The following is an 18,205-nucleotide window of genomic DNA, read 5'->3' on the forward strand; positions in this document are numbered from 1 at the left end:
CCTGTGTCATTGTCAAATATATCAATGTTGCTAATGATTGAAATTAATTTGCTATCGAGGCGGTTGCAATTGGCGGTCAGATGCATCGCAACTAGTTGCGTATCGTCGCGTGTGTCGTGCGCCAGCAGCGACATAAGCAATCATGGGATTATTATCATTCATCAAACTGCTGCTATAGGGTTCATTCAATACTATCCGTCTTATGGTCATCTCATGAACTGTTTGTCCAAATATTTTTCTCACATTATTTTCTCATCAGTGATTTTTTTTATCGTGGGTTAACACAACTACACTAATTATTAGTGCAATTATTGTTACAGCATGGCTGTTGTTAATTTAAGTGATATTTTGGTGCATTATGGTGAACACACAAAGTGATTTGCTTACTGGAGATATTGGAAATACTGAATGAAAATTATTTAGGAGGATTTGAATATCAATTGTGCCAACAAAAACACTTACAAATCTTAAACCATTCAACAGTGCTTTCAGAATCTTTGTGAGCTTCATGGGAAGTGTGTAAAGTGTTAATATTTGTTATATTAGTTACGTCAATTATATATGGCAAGGGTTTCTGTACATAATTTATGTTTACTACTTTTGTAATGGCCTATATATACTGGGAAATGAATTTCTTATAGTCCACGCATTTCGTGCCAAAATTACAATATCTCTTAAATTTAACCCATCAAATGAAATTATATTGGCTCTATTGTACTGAATAATTTTAATTATTTGGATTATTGAAAAATAATATAATTTGGGAATTACATGTACCTATCGAAGGATTTCTCGATATAATTTATTTATACTGCTTTTATTTTCTTTGAAAAAACTGGCATTATACTGGTCCTATATATGCTGGCAAATCAATTTCTTATAGTCCAAGCATTTCGTGCCAAAATTACAATATCTCTTAATTTAACCATCAAATGAAATTATATTGGCTCATTGTACTGAATAATTTTAATTATTTGGATTATTGAAAAATAATACAATTTGGGAATTACATGTACCTATCGAAGGATTTCTCGATATAATTTATTTATACTACTTTTATTTTCTTTGAAAAACTGACATTATACTGGTCCTATATATACTGGGAAATCAATTTCTTATAGTCCAAGCATTTCGTGCCAAAATTACAATATCTCTTAAATTTAACCATCAAATGAAATTATATTGGCACATTGTACTGAATAATTTTAATTATTTGGATTATTGAAAAATAATATAATTTGAGTATTGCATATGCCTATCGAAGGATTTATTGCATATTCTACTAAGTAGACGCTAAGGCTGGCAGATCAGTTGAGTTGAACGAAATAAGTTGATCTATACCGGAATTGGTTATCATAAAACATACATAGATTACAATTTATTCATATATATATATATATATATATATATATATACAGGGCCGGTCCTGGGGTCCTCAGCGCCCGCATGCAAGATTTGTTCTAGCGCCCCCCCCCAATAATTTTAACTGTTTTACCAGTTTTATTTAAAAATTATATAAACATTTACGTTAAGTTTTTTAATTAATTTTTAATCATTCTGGATTTAGTACACAAAAAATTAGATATAATCTAAAAGCGCATAGAATACATTGATTTTAAATTTATTTAGAAAATCGAGACGATTCGCGGGTTGATCATAATCAAATATTTTTTAACGTATGGGTAATATTAATATTTAGGCTTTGAAACGTTTAACTTATTTATTACGCGATTTATTCTATAGAGCAAATCACGCCAAAAGAGCAAAAAAAAAAAACTAGTCTTTGATTTTTAAATATAACACTCGTATTTCAAGTTTTAAATTAAATTTTATTTTAATTTATTTTTTCACTATTCACAATATCCAAAATTGCATCGTAAACTTCTCCTTATTGGTATCGTAAGGGCCGAATTATATCCAGCTTTACTTTCCCATCAGATTGAGAGTATCAGATTGTTGTTTTAAAGTTAAACTATTAACTTATTTTTAAATTATTGTCCAAAGATTAGTAAAAGATGCAAAAAAAAATTACATATTTCCTTAACTATACTGAAACAAACAAATTATATTTGTATACGTATTATTGCAGTAAATGAGTTCGCCTTTTTTCACCAATAACGCCCAATAATTAATTTAAACTTTCGTAGGTTATAATCTATTAAGTATTTTAGATTTTATATTCAAAAAAATATATAAATAATATATTATAAATTTCATTTCCGAACCTCGTTTTGGCGCCCCCTAAGGCGTGCGCCCGCATTTTTTGCATGCATTGCATTCAAGGTAGGACCGGCCCTGTATATATATATATATATACACCTAAGTCTGTTTTCACACGGTAGATTGGTTCCAGAAGAAGCCGTGTAAAAAAGAAAACCGTGTAAAAAAAGACATTGATCTTATACAAAAATGGGTGATTTGTTCCTAATCTCTAAAACCTATTAAAATTAGTGAAAAACAAGAATTTTTAAGAACAAGAATTCATGTTTATTTTATTAAATCAAATATATAATGCTTATTTTCACAAGCATAGTAATTAATGATAAAAAAGATATGCACTCTAATGTTAAAAGTAATATAATATAATAATAATAATAATAATAATAATAATAATAATAATAATAATAATAATTGTTTGTACGCGCTAAAGGGGAATTCACTTAAATCTTTAAGCTAACTATCGATACTATCGATGGTTTCAGACTTTTTTCTTTTATAAATACTTTTTTGTGATATCAACGTACTTCGCAAAAATTAAATTTGACAAAAAAAAATTAAGTACATAACATTTAAAATCGTGCTAAATGGAATAAAATCGTGTAAAAAAATTAAAAATATTCAATTTTCAAACAGTGTTATATCAAAACCGTGTACAAAAAGACCGTGTAAAAACAGACTTAGGTGTATATATATATATATATATATATATATATATATATATATATATATATATTCATAATTTGTATACGAGGTCTGTTCAAAAAGTACCCGGAATTTTCGTTTTTTCAAAAAAATATTTATTTATTCGTCTACATTAATGTGGTCCCCTTCAAAGTAGTCCCCCCCAGATATAATACACTTATGCCAGCGTTTTTTCCAATTTTCGAAGCACCCTTGATATTCACTTTTTGATATGTCCTTGAGCACTCTCAGCGATTTTCTTCAATCGAGGAAAACCGCCGTCCTTTCATGGGTCTCTTCAACTTTGGGAATAGGAAAAAGTCACACGGAGCCATATCTGGTGAATTTTTGCACTTTGCAACACTTTATTTCATTTTTTACGCAAAATTTAATACAAATTCTTTGACTTTTCAATTCTTCCATTGTAAAAATCGCCGAGCTCAGAAAAACACGTCGAACCTTAGCGACTACCACAGACAAAGTAAACAGTGAATATAGCTGAAAATTTCATCATACTTTAGGGGCATGTATACCAACACAATAAAAAAAAATTTTTGACAATCAGACACTCCAGACCCGCGAAATTTAATTATTAGTAATTCCGGGTACTTTTTGAACACACCTCGTATGTATATTTTTTAATATGCATACATGCTATGTTTGTTCTAGTGCAGAATAAGTGATAAAATTGAAGTAATCGTAGAATTCATGGATATCAAGTGTCATATAATTATCTGCCAGGTAATTACTTTGATGCGATATTGTGAATAGCCTATATCGCAAGCGCAGCAAAATGCTGCCCAGTGTAACATTGTTGAGATAGGTCGAACCTGAGCTTATTTTCGCCAGTGGATAATTAAGGAATAATTCTGTTAATTAACAGTACACTATTGTCCATTCGTCAATCTGTCCGTCCGTCTGTCCGTCCGTTGACGCAAACCGCGCGTCGTAATGCACGTCATAGATATCGACCGATCGTGAGCAGCGGGCCAATTGTGACCGCGCTGAGATTTGTTTTGTGCAAAAACGCTGACTGAATGGGAAGTCGAACGAGCAGAAAGTGTGACTTGCGTGAGTATTACCGGTTGATCTGTCTAAATAAATACATCGGTTTTTATTTATTTATTTTAGCCAAAATCATCTAGAGCCGCAAACATTTTTCTGATCCTATTCCAGCCACGCGCTTTGAATGATTTTGCTTGCTTATTTATTTATACTACAGTAGAACCTCGATTATCCGGACTAATTGTTGTCGATAGGCATCCGGATAATCGAAAATCCGGATAATCCAAATTATGATGAATAATGTTTTGTTTATCAAAAATAACAAATGCATACATAGATATCAATAAAAATCGATGTTTATTAGAAAATTAACACTTACATATTTTCGTAAATTACATTATACATATTATATTAATCATATAAAAAATATTCAGGTGGCAATGAAGAAGAAAAGTTGCTTACAAATAATTTACAAATAATTTGTTGATCGTTTTTGTAAAAACCAACAATATAGAGCTTTTTCTTTTTTTTTTTTTTTTTTTGTTTATTTATCATAGCAATCTATACAATGTACATTAGGCTAAAATTTTTGACAATTATGGAAAATGGCGTGAGAAGGATAACTACCCACTGAGCTTTTTCTAAGAGTTTATTTTTCGGTCTCTTCACCATTTTCCGATTTTCACTCCCATCTTCACTATCTAACTTGCAAGTGTACGACAAAATTGGATCGGCATTCTTTTTAATATCGCTTATAGTGGATGTATCTACACTACACCATACCTATCAGCTAACTTACGGCCGGTTTCGCCTTTTTTAATGATTCTACAATATTTATTTTATCTTTTATCTTTACCACCCTTTAAAAATGTATATATGCACGTCAAAACAGAGAGTGTATTAATGTATATATGCACATCAGAATATGCAAGTTCCGACGCGAAAATGTCCAGATAATCGCGAATCTGTATAACCGAGGTCCGGATAATCGAGGTTCTACTGTATTTTTATTTAGGGCATTCGGGGGGCACAACTAGTGTAATCGCCTAAAAAAAGGTGATTTTTGGGAATTTATATTAAAAAAACTACTTAATCAATCATTTCAAAATTTTAGAAATATATTTATACATGTTTTAAGAATACATAGTAAAATTTTTGAAGAAAAAAATTAAATATTTTTTAAGTTATCGTCGATCTCCAACGGCGCGACAAAAAAAGGCCCTTAACTGCTGCAGTGATTCCGGCCTTCTACGTGGATGAAATAAAAAAAAAAAAAATTCTCGTTAAACTAGATAATATTGTCTGTAAAATGAACTACGATAAAAAAAATAAATCAAAAATTGACAAAATGGCGGCGTTTTAAAAAAAAGTCGAATTTTACCCAAAGTTTTGGTCGTTTTTCGACTGCCAAAATTCGATTTTTGATTCGATCAAAAAATCGATAGTTCATTTTACGGAGAACTATATAAAGAACATGTAAAAAAAATTGATAGTGATCGGATTATTTGTTTTTGAGTAAACACTGCAGCAAATTCGGAAAATGCTGTTTCGAGAAAAACGCGTTTAAAGATAAAATGATCGTTGTGCTATATACTATATATATATATATACTTTATAAATAGCTTTAACTCAAAAACTATTTGAGATATCGATTTGAAATTTTAATATGTTGTTTTTAAAAAACAAAAATTGATTTTTTCGAAATTTCACACTAGTTGTGCCTCTTAATTAAACAAATGATGTAGTAATTTTAACCTGAATTTTGAAACTATTTTTGCTACGATGCGATCTAATTTTTACAGTAGGGGAGACTGGGTACGGTTGTGCCACCTTTTTTACCAGCAAAAAGTTTTTTTAATTTACCAGCTAGGAGTAATTTGAACATTTGTTTTCGGAGAAATATTAAAATACAGGAATACCCCGTTTAACGCGGGGCATACGTTCCATCAAAGTAGAGCGCAATGCGAAACCGCGTTAAACGAGGCTATCTTTACATGTAAATATTGAGCTAGCCAATATTGAAAAATTGGATCGGTATTAAATTTAAAAACTATGTTTTTTTTTTCAAAATAAAACCAAACATTTATTTTTTAAAGCCCAAATTAATACCACATTGTTATTTCTTGCAAAAACAAAAACAAAAACAAAATATAAATACCAAAACGAATATTCTTGAAAAACAAATAAAATTCTAAGCCACTCATATTTAGTTAGCCTTCCACGTTTTCACTGTTTTGCCTTTTTGTGACAAAAGCATCTAATGTTGTTTGCCTTTGTTTTACGTTTTCCTGTTAAAAGTTCTTCATGAACGGATTGAGCATCTCTAATACCATGCTTTACTTTTAAGCTCTTGTCAAAATTGGGATAATTTTCAATGAATTGATTCATTATTTCAGTTATGGTAAACAAACTCCTTTTTACAAGTGTCATCCATTTTTCACCATAAGAAAGTGTGCGCTGCTTTTTGAATTAATTCTTTGACATCTTCCTCATTTATCCTTTGAAAACCTGGGTTGAAATAACAGAGCTCTAAACCGAAATTGCGCTAAATGATACGGCGTTAAACGGGGTATTATTGTATTGTTCTTAAACACGATAGATTTGTCATAAAATCAAATTATACAAGAAAAGGGCGAGTGTCACAAAAGTCTACATTCCAGGGACGGTTGTAACATGCATAAAAATAGGTTAAAATACAATAACTATAAACACCAAAATGGTTTATAATGACTTTTATTGTCGTTAATAATAAAAATATGTACCACAACGCAACATAAACATTTGAACAAAGCTAATGAATAAAATATAACAATATATAACAAACCATAGTTTTTTAAACAACGTTAACAGAGTTCTTTATAAAATCTTTTTTTTAATTGAATTTTTCTTTTTCTTTCTTTTTGGTATTTTGTCTTAGTTAAGTTAGTTAGTTTTAATCTGTTTAATCTTCGTTTAAAATGGACAAAAATTACATGTCACAAGAGTATATATATTTGTCACAACCGTACCCAAAGCACACATTATGACTAAACTAACTTATCTAAGCAAAAACTAATTGCTGGTAAATAACTACTAATGTTCAACTTACAGAAAAATAACAAACAAAGTGATCTATCTGTTATTACAATTAACAGTTATTATTAAAATAATTCGAGCATAAAAACTGTAAGGCACTGACTGAAAGCAATACTGGAACTTGTTCGAACAATCATACTTCATCTTTCTCCCTTTGGACCCTATCTCATAATCACTATAGTTCAGCTTTTATGACCAATGCCACTACTGACCCTGGGACAACCGTACCCAGTTTTCTCTAACTGCCAAACAATTTCTTGAAGATTGTTTATTTTATTTGACGTTAATATTGAATCAATAATAATATTGTTTTAATTAATTAATACATTGATTATACGTTATTGATTTACGATATTGATATATGTGCACTCTATTTCAAACAACTCTACGCTCCAAACTTTATAAATATATTATTTCCATAACGAAACTAAATAAATAATTGTAGTGTTTTTATACCCTTTAATTGTATCTGATTGTTACGTTTTGTGAAATTTGTTTATTTCATATTTACATTATAATAACTGCACGGCTGAACTTTTGGCCATCAAAGTTTTATGAAAAAAGTTTTAAAATTTTGATAACCTTTGATCTGATGACCTGCCTAAGATGCATTTCTTATCCCTGCCTTTTCACACTTATCTATAATTAACCATTTATGGATGTTGATTAAAAAAACAGTAATGAACGATCAGCTGTGTTTTACGAATTATATCATTGAAATAAGAGTTTTAAAAATATATGCAGCTTTTGCCATTTTTATAATGATTACAATTAGAAATATAACATATCGTACCCAAATTTTAATTGACATAACTACTAATATGATTTCATTGATATAAACATTTATTGTGTTTATCTTTGTTCATTCCTGAATTGTAGAGAAGCCAAAATGTTCAATATTCATATATTTATATACCAGCAGTTATATTTTATATTTTACATCACTCACCGTTGGTTTTTCTTATCATTTCTTCAATAAATACACATCTATATACAACTTTTGTTTTTTAAAAACGGTAAATTTTTAATTAAGGAGATAAATTATTATAAGCAATTTTTTTTTTATTTGCGAAATAAAATCACATAGTCGCTTTTCTTGCAGTGCTTTGAGACATTTTATAGAACTAGGTTAATTAAAATAAATTGTTTCCTGCGAATGCATCCTGCCGATTATTTATATTATTAACAAATGGCTTTATTTAAGAAAAATATATTGTGGGATACTGTAATATGATATCTTCTCGCGGTGATAACATTTAAAATTTGGTCGAGAAACTTGACTTGTAATTAATACTACATAATTGGTGGCATGATTATTATTTTGTACTTGAAACAGAAGTTATTTAATACTAATGTGACATCTAATGCTTATAATTTATCATCAGGGATATCGTATTTATAAAATGTAAAAAATAAAAAATCTGATTATGAAATTAAAGGATCAAGCGATATTTGTTAGATTTGTAACGTGTTTTCCAATAAAAATTTCAGTCTGATTTTTTTTAGAAAGAGTAACGTTTCCCAAAGCACCGCGTTATCGGAGGATTGACTGTATAATGAAATTGTTCTTGAAATACAAATATGAAATAAAATACTAAAATACTAATGATAATACTAAAATCAAATATATAATTTCATGCGATTATGATTGAATTTTTTGTACCGAATTTGAGCTTAAAGTATTTGTAGAGTTCTTTACAATGTGTAAATCTATTGCTTTCTTTAAATTACAATTATAGATATTGATTTTGTTCGATATTAAATGTTGTTTGGAAGCCAAGGCTAAAAAACATCAATTGACTTGATAACAAGCAAAATATGATTTTTACATATATTTTACAGATTCATGATCGCAAAACATTTTAAATATACATACATATTAATATAAATATGTAAGCGTATAAAGATAAAAAATATTTATGTATGTCTTCAATTATTAAGAACTTTCATAGCAAGATCTTAGAATATAATTTTTTATTTGGTTTGGTACAGATAGATATCGATTATTGTTGTTTGATTTAATTATTGGAAGTGTTTTTTCGAAGATAATTCTTGTATTTTCTTATATATTTTGGTGATCAGTGAATTTTACCATATATAGCCTAATCTAAATCTCTTTAAAGAGAATAAAGAGGAGTGAAATTAATTAGCGTCTAAAAGCAAGGATTTTTCTATTTACGTTGTAAATTCTATTAATCTGATTCAGGTCGACTTAGTTTCATTTATTTTTTATTAAAACGTGCAACGATGCATGAAACTATACGATTTTATTTAGCTAAACGTGTCAGTGATTTGTAGACATTTCATCAAATAAGAAAATAATATTTTTAATCGTAGGCAGTTATTTGTTGCATAATAATAACTGATATATGCTGATTAATGTTTTTCTTCATTGAATTTATCGGCCTTGTTAATTAATGCTTTGTTATATTGATTACGACACATTTAACGTTTCTATTTATATAAATCAAATTATAAACAATTTCCTATTGTTTTCAAATACCTCATTAGTTAGTTGATTAGAGCATGAGAAATACGCTAGATTTAACAAGTTTGCATTCCATTGATATTGCCAATATCAGAAATTTAGTTTTTCTATTGAACAATGAAGTATTTACAATTTGATAATAAATATCATGCCATAACATTTCGTCAAAAATATTTGCATTTATTGCACGATTTGCCTTACCGCAATTAATGCAGCTTATCAAATATTTATCGCTTATTTATATAATAAATGTTGGAATGACTAGCCATAATCAATTTGTTTAATTTTATTACCACCAGAAATTATAATAACTTAGCACCAAGCATGATTCATGATATAAACATTTTAAGTAACTGCTGAAGAAATTACCAAGAATAGTGTGCGTCATGAATTTTCTATTTTTTCACAGAACGCGCTATTTTTCTAAACAAACATCAATGCATTTTTATGCACAACTTTCACGTCAGTATGCCTTGATTGCATAGACACACGATATACTTCGATATTGATTTTTTTAGAAACGGTATATTCATTTATACAAAAACTAGCTAATATCAGCTAAAATCTTCACTTAAGTCGCAATGAATAACATATGGTATATATATATTATTGGCGTATGCACATACATGCATGTATATTATATTGATTTATGTTCGTCTTATGAATATAGAATCCAATCATAAAAAAATAAATCAGGCTTTCTGTCAAAAACAAAATATTAATGAACGATTTGGTATGGCATATGTTAAAAAGAAAACAAACATCTATATTTGTTTTGATCTATAATGGTTTGAATTATTGTAAATTTATATTATTAATTTACTATCGATTTATTAATATAAATATAATTTTTTTCTCTATATGAAAACTTTTAATCCAATATTATTATTATTGTTGGGAATTTTATTACTTCCAGAGCAAAGTAAATTAAATTCAAATGGAGAATTAATTCTCTGTATTAATTACACGTGCACATAACCATATTACTAATACATATGTAAACAGAACGCTTTTGATCTACAATCTGCATTTCACTCGAATACATTCCCTCTCGAAACTTAATTAAATTTATCTAAACTTAATACTTGAATATTTTCTTCAATTTTTTTATTTCTTCAAATTAATAATTTTAATTACCGTCAAATATTCAGAGCCTCATAATTTATTATATTAATAATTATGCCACAATTTAAAAGAATATGGCTAAGGATTTTTCTGATTGCCAGGAACGAATACAATTTGAGTATTGTGAACTGAAAATTTGTCTATTTATTCATAGATATCATATTACAATTGTGTCTTGATTTTGCCATGAATGTTACCAAATTTTCAATAACTCTTTGTTTTAACAATGATCTTCAAAAATATTTACTGATTCAATATTAGCACTTCCGGGTTGGGTTCGTTCGCCACAGCAGTCGCCTTACGACACACAACAATGTCAGCGGGTCTCAGCAAGTCGATTCACAACGAAAAACTTGCAAAAATGGTTGGATTTGACCATACTGGAACACGGAACATCCACAACTGGAGTAATGCCGAAAAGTCAACCAAAAGATGATGGCACCTCTTGGTTTTATGGCTACACCAATAGTTATGAAGAAGAATTCGATTGGCTGACCCACTATGGATGTGGATGTCTGCAAATAATATCGTTCATTGCGATTTTAGCGATATTTTCTCATGGCTTAGGAGTGCGTGTGATATCAGGCGGTTTATTTCCTTCGAAGACGCATCATAGTTTACGAAACGATGTCGAATTATGGGACCTGGGTTCAACACCTATTTCTTCAAATACTTCCAAAACATCTGCACCAATGAAAAGTGATAAGGGGCCTGATAGTTCGATGAAAACACAATCATGCATCGAGAAGCAGAATTCTATCAAGAGGAAGTGCGTCTCTGCTGGACCTGTGCTGGGAAAACGTATATGGTGCGGTTTTTTTAAACAATGCTTTTAATATGTGCACCGCTTATGTGAGTTGCCTTCTGCCTATAGTGGGACAACTAACAGCAAAGAATTATTGACTAATGGAGCAATTTCAGGCACTTTTAATATATCATTCTAATGTGTGAATTTCTTATCTCATAATTTCTCAAAATATGTGGTTCTTAATGGATTTTATGTCATGCGACTGCACATGGATTACACACTAAGTTAATTATTGTTTTAGCAATACTACCAATACATTTTTGATCAAGACTGTGTGAAAATTATGTATTAACAAATAATTGCTAAATAAAATGATTGATACTAATACAATAAGTTTTGAAATTGTGTTATTAAATATAACCCACACACTCACACACCCACGCCCACCCACACACACATACACACATATACATGTGTGTGTGTTGTGTGTATATATATTAGGGCGGGTCAATTTGTATGGATAAAAAAGTCGCATAGGCACATACGATTTTTGGATAATAGGGATCAAAATAAGATCTTATGGGGTAACGATGGGCATGGGTAGATCGGCCTTCAGAAGTTAGTGGAGTCGCTCATACATTTGGACACTATTGGGACGCTCTAAATGGGCCAAAACGGGGTTTTTCAAAATTCAACCCTTATCTTTGGGTCAATGCACGAGACATCAGAATTCATTTTAGAGATATGATTTCTTCGGCAAAGTATCTTATTTTGATTTCTAGTATCCAAAAATCATATGTGCCTAAGCGACTTTTAAATCGAACCGCTCTGATATATATATATATATATATATATATATATATATATATACATAGAATAGATAGTTTTGATGTTGAAATGTAAGAAAGAAATCTTGGAGGGCATAACATCAGTAAAAAAGATTAAAGTTATTTTTTCTGACGTTTTGACATAAAGTTCTATGTCTATTGATATTTATATTATAAGATTTGCACGTAATACTACACCGTCAGCAATAACTTTTTAAATAATTTGTTTTTCCAGAACACAGAGCAATCTATCCATCCAAGGCAAATTCAGATTCTGTATATTTAAGATTTTTGTGCTGATGGTGACATAGAATTTTATGTCGAAATATAATGATGCTTTAAAATATCCAGGATTTCATTCATATATTGCAACCTATATAACGAAATCTATGTTTTATTGATAAAGCAATCACATTCTTTTTCAACGATCGATCACTTACTAAAACGTTTTTATTAGCTATTTAGATCATTTCTCAAAAAATATGTTTACTTTTACCACCATTTCTAAAATTAATTTGCAAATTTAGAGCAGTGAAGTGGCTTGTAGATCTTTGTGACTTCTGAATCTGAAATATGTTGTGAAATATAAACACCCAGCTTCATTTAACAAGCACATGAGTACGTGTGGTCGTGTTTTGTAAGATTCTGATTTAAAACAATGAATGACTGACTGCATCCGTTTTCTGTAACACCCTACAAATCTAATACTAACTAAACAATGATCAATTGCAGTGAACCTATTTTATCAAAGTTGAAGAAACTGTTAATTTGTGTATGAGTATGTACGACATATTTAAAAGTCAGAGGCGTAGCGTGACTTGAAGGGTAAATGTTTCTCACAAATTTAAAAAAAAATATTTATTTATGTTATTATCATTCGCTCACAGCTTCCCAAAATTTTTTTTTAATTTTTTTGGAAAACTAATATATATTGATAATGAGTGAGGATTTTCATAAGATTTTACTTATATATACTTATACGTTGTGAGACTCCTTAGCTACGCCCCTGGTAAAAGCGTATTGTTTTTTTTTTTTTATTTGAAATACTCAATGAGTATTACGGACTTAAGCTAATTTTTCGTTAAACTTTAAAAGACAAGTTATATCTAAAATTTTGTAAATTTATAATGCAATAATATAAAAATTTAATCAACCATATCTATTTGTAGTTCGGAGCCGCGCCAATTTTCCTGCACGGACAATGCTGAGACTAATGAAGATGACTTTCAGACATCGGATGAAGAACAGGAAGATCCACGTGACTATTGCCGTGGAGGCTACCATCCAGTTAAAATTGGCGACTTATACAACCAGAGATATCATGTTGTGCGAAAATTGGGTTGGGGGCATTTCTCCACAGTTTGGCTTTGCTGGGATTTGAAGTAAATACATTTTTGATAACATATCCTTTAGTTCTTGGAATATTGTCGTGCTAAATAAAAAAATACAATAGATAATATTAAATTATTACAACATTATCATCATAAATATTATTATCTTATTCAAAAATTTTAAATTTGGCTTGTAATAATATCTTTCTAAATCTAAATCGTTTCTCGTAGCCGTTGGTGATGTCCACCACAAAACCCACAAGCACTAAATTATTGATCATTATACATTTGAAATTTTAACAAAATATTTTTTCATGTTGTAAATGAAAACTTATTACTAATGTCAAAATTTTGATAAATTTTAACCCGCTAGGAGCAAAAAATTTGTGGCTCTGAAAGTTGTGAAGAGTGCCAAGCATTATACGGAGACAGCTCTAGATGAGATAAAACTACTAAGATGCGTAAGTTTTAGAATTATTTACCTGCTAAAACTTAAAATGTTTAAATCTAAAAACGTTTACTGGAACAATATATATTAAATATATTTGGAATGTTTTTTTTACATTAATTCAAAACTCTAAACCGCGAAATATTAATTTTGATGAAATGATCTTATACTATTTTTACAGGTGAGAGAAGCCGATACAGCTGATGTCAAACGAAATAAAACAGTGCAATTGTTGGACGATTTTAAGATATGTGGTGTTAATGGCACACATATATGCATGGTGTTTGAAGTTTTAGGCCATAATCTATTAAAACTTATTATACATAGCCGGTATCAAGGCATTCCTCTTAGCAGTGTTCGTGTGATAATAAGACAGGTAAAATAGATATTATGATATGAAATTCAAATAAATTATAATTTTAATGTATGCTATATATGCATCCAGCAATATATATATATATATATATATATATATATACCTGCTAAAACTTAAAATGTTTAAATCTAAAAACGTTTACTGGAACAATATATATTAAATATATTTGGAATGATTTTTTTTACATTAATTCAAAACTCTAAACCGTGAAACATCTTAATTATGATGAAATGATCTTATACTATTTTTACAGGTGAGAGAAGCCGATACAGCTGATGTCAAACGAAATAAAACAGTGCAATTGTTGGACGATTTTAAGATATGTGGTGTCAATGGCACACATATATGCATGGTGTTTGAAGTTTTAGGCCATAATCTATTAAAACTTATTATACATAGCCGGTATCAAGGCATTCCTCTTAGCAGTGTTCGTGTGATAATAAGACAGGTAAAATAGATATTATGATATAAAATTCAAATAAATTATAATTTTAATGTATGCTATATATGCATCCAGCAATATATATATACTATATAGACATGTATATATATATATATATATATATATATAATATAAATCATTACAAAAATGCAGGTTCTGGAAGCATTAGATTATTTACACACTAAATGTCACATAATCCATACGGACATAAAACCCGAAAATATTTTAATGTGTGCCGAAGAAGAATACGTTAGACAGTTGGCGGCCGAAGCAACTCAATGGCACAAAATGGGTATTAAGTTACCAAAGTCATTTGGTGAGTATTAATACCTTTGAAGTATTACTCCTATCAGTATCCTTACGACAAAATACATTTTATTGTGTTGAACATTGTTTAATTTTCATTTTTCATATTTTGTTAGCAAAAAATATTTTTTAAGTTTTTGGATTTTTGAGCCGTTTAGAATTAACTAACAACGTATTGAAATTTTATTTGAATTACAGTCAGTATGGAGCCACTTTATAAGAAGTCAAAGTCTCCCAATTGTGAGATGGATTCTAGTGAATCTATAGATAAATTCAGATCGAAATGCGACACTATGGACATCGATTTTCGTACCATAGACAGTTCTGATAGCCCCATAAAAAGTGATAATGTGACTCCTACTCCATTTGAAGACATCAGTAGTTCCACTGATGTAGCACTGAGCGCGGAGGAGACATCAACGAGTCTGACAATTCCATCAAAAGGTGAGGATGTTTCGAATCTGTACAGTACAGAATCTAGTACTCCTAATGTTAATTCCGAAATGAACGCTGAAGCCAAAGGCGATATGGTAGTTATGCAACCCGAAAAGGGAATGCAATTAGATATTACTAAACCCCAATATTCCGATCGAGTGAACATACCGAAGAGACACCAATTAAAATGGATCCTAAAGTGGAGGCGATATTAACCTCTATATCAAAATTCACCGACGAGAATAATTGTGCGAAATTTGATAGCGCGATCTGCAAAATGGAAGAGAATTATGTGCCATCCCCAAGTTTGACGGCTTTGACGAAAACCTTAGAAAAACTAAAAGAAGAAAACGAGGCCATATTAAACAAGAAAACGAAACCGTTGATGGATATTTCATCATCTATTAAGGCTGAGCTGGCAGACGTTAGAAAGGACATTGCCGAAGATTACAAACAAACGTCTAACCAATCATTCGATTATTTATGTTCGGAAGTTGCTAATTTAGCGACGGCTATGCAGCACGAGGAAGCCAACCATATGGATAAAGATGGTAAACTCGTGAAGCGTATGAGATCAATTGAAAATAAGATAGTGGATCCCACTGCATTGGGCGAGAATCTCGGCGTGAAGATTGCTGATTTGGGAAATGCTTGCTGGACAGTAAGTTTATAATATTTAAATTAATATATGTAAATAGAAAATAATCTGCCTATTACAATCTATTCATGGTTCAATTTTACTAGTTTATTTTAATATGTGATTTTATGGAATTTATTCTTCTATGGGACTTACAGTTTATTATTTTTATTTTAGCTAAAAAATGTTTTCTTAATAATAAATTTTACTTCCGTAGAATAGCTAAGTAATAAAAATTATTTATTTTGTAGCGTCATCACTTTACGGAAGATATACAAACAAGGCAATACCGTTCTTTAGAGGTGATTTTGGGCGCCGGATATGATACTTCGACTGATATCTGGAGCACAGCTTGCATGGCTTTTGAACTTGCGACTGGTGACTATCTATTCGAACCACATGCTGGCGTAGATTTCACTAAAGATGAAGATCACGTAGCGCACATAGTTGAATTGTTGGGAATAATTCCTAGGCATATAGCATTCTCTGGGAAATATTCCCACGTCTTCTTTAACAGTCAAGGTGAAGAAGTTTGTAAATGAATAGTGCATTTAATCAACTACTTTTGCTTTATATATATTCTGTATTGCTTCAGTGATATTTACATATTGCTAACATGTAATACTATAATAATATTTTTACAGGCGAGCTACGTAACATAACGCGTCTGAAACCCTGGAGTTTATTCGAAGTTCTCACAGAGAAATATGAATGGGATCCTGAGGATGCACAGAAGTTTACAGACTTTCTTCTGCCCATGCTCGCATTCGACCCCAACGAACGTGCAACGGCTTCTGAGTGTCTCCAGCATCCATGGCTGTATATGTAGCAAACACCATATGTAACCCATGTATTTGTAATGATTGTTCAACCTTGATGCTTCCTGAATTGTATGTTTAATTCATTTCATTAGATAATTAAGAAAAAGTAGTTGTGATGCATTTTTTGTTTACCAAAAATCTTTCATTAATTTATTTATTTTGAGAATCTCAATATGTATATCTTAAGATAATTGTTTGTTTTGCAATGATTTGTTTCATCGTACCTTACAGTATACTGATTTTTATTAGATAATGTTTAGTGTTGTGCACAAACGATTATGAGAAAAAGCTATCTTAATATAAGATGTTGCAACCTTATATATATATATATATATATATATATATATATATATATATATAAATATATATATATATATATCAGTGGCGTCGGAACCAAATTTTTGATGGGTGGGCTCGTTTTTTTTTTAGATAGACAGCCAGTGGTCTCGTTTTTTTTTTTTTTTAGAAGTATTAGCCAATATAATTTTTTGAAGTTGATGGGTGGGCGTCGGAACCAAATTTTTGATGGGTGGGCTCGTTTTTTTTTTAGATAGACAGCCAGTGGTCTCGTTTTTTTTTTTTTTTAGGTATTAGCCTATATCATTTTTTGAAGTTGATGGGTGGGTTCAAGCCCACACACCCCACGCGGTTCCGACGCCACTGTATATATATATATATATATATATATATATATATATATATATATATATATATAATTATATACATATATTGAGCATTTCTCCTATTTATAAAAATGGTTTTATAAGATATTTTACAAATCTATTACATAAAAACGTGCATTTTTACCTTAGTGCTGATTACGAAATAAGTTTAAAGTAATTTACCATATCAATGATTTTGATGCTGCTTTAATGGTTTACATCAATTAAAATAATACGATACGACTTCTGAAAATTATGTAGTACATAAATAAATTGTACGTTTATACTTTTTATATATAATATATACATATATGTAATATCATCAAGGAATACTTGTCGAAAATTATTATTAAGGTACTTGCACAAATCTTTTACAAAGTAATACTGTAAGAATTTAAGACTACTACTTATATTATTACATTCGTGCTAGGATCTTCGTAAAAAAAAACGAAAACTTTGAAGCCTTACCTTGTACATAAAAATATGATTACATTAGCTATATTCAAAAGTGAATTAATTCACAAATTTGCTAACTACCAATGTGTATTACTTAATTACTGAGATTATTTGAGATATTA

General features: G+C 29.9%; 1 pseudogene; it reads left to right on the forward strand.

Moving 5' to 3' along the window:
* Nucleotides 1-17,074, forward strand: part of LOC113376437 — a 23,393-nt pseudogene extending 6,319 nt beyond the window's left edge.
* The last annotated feature ends 1,131 nt before the right edge of the window (nucleotides 17,075-18,205 follow it).

Source organism: Ctenocephalides felis, unplaced genomic scaffold, assembly GCF_003426905.1.
Source record: "Ctenocephalides felis isolate EL2017-DRISC unplaced genomic scaffold, ASM342690v1 CF-g0.4_SCAFFOLD_01886, whole genome shotgun sequence".
In the NCBI taxonomy this organism is placed as follows: Eukaryota; Metazoa; Arthropoda; class Insecta; order Siphonaptera; family Pulicidae; genus Ctenocephalides; species Ctenocephalides felis.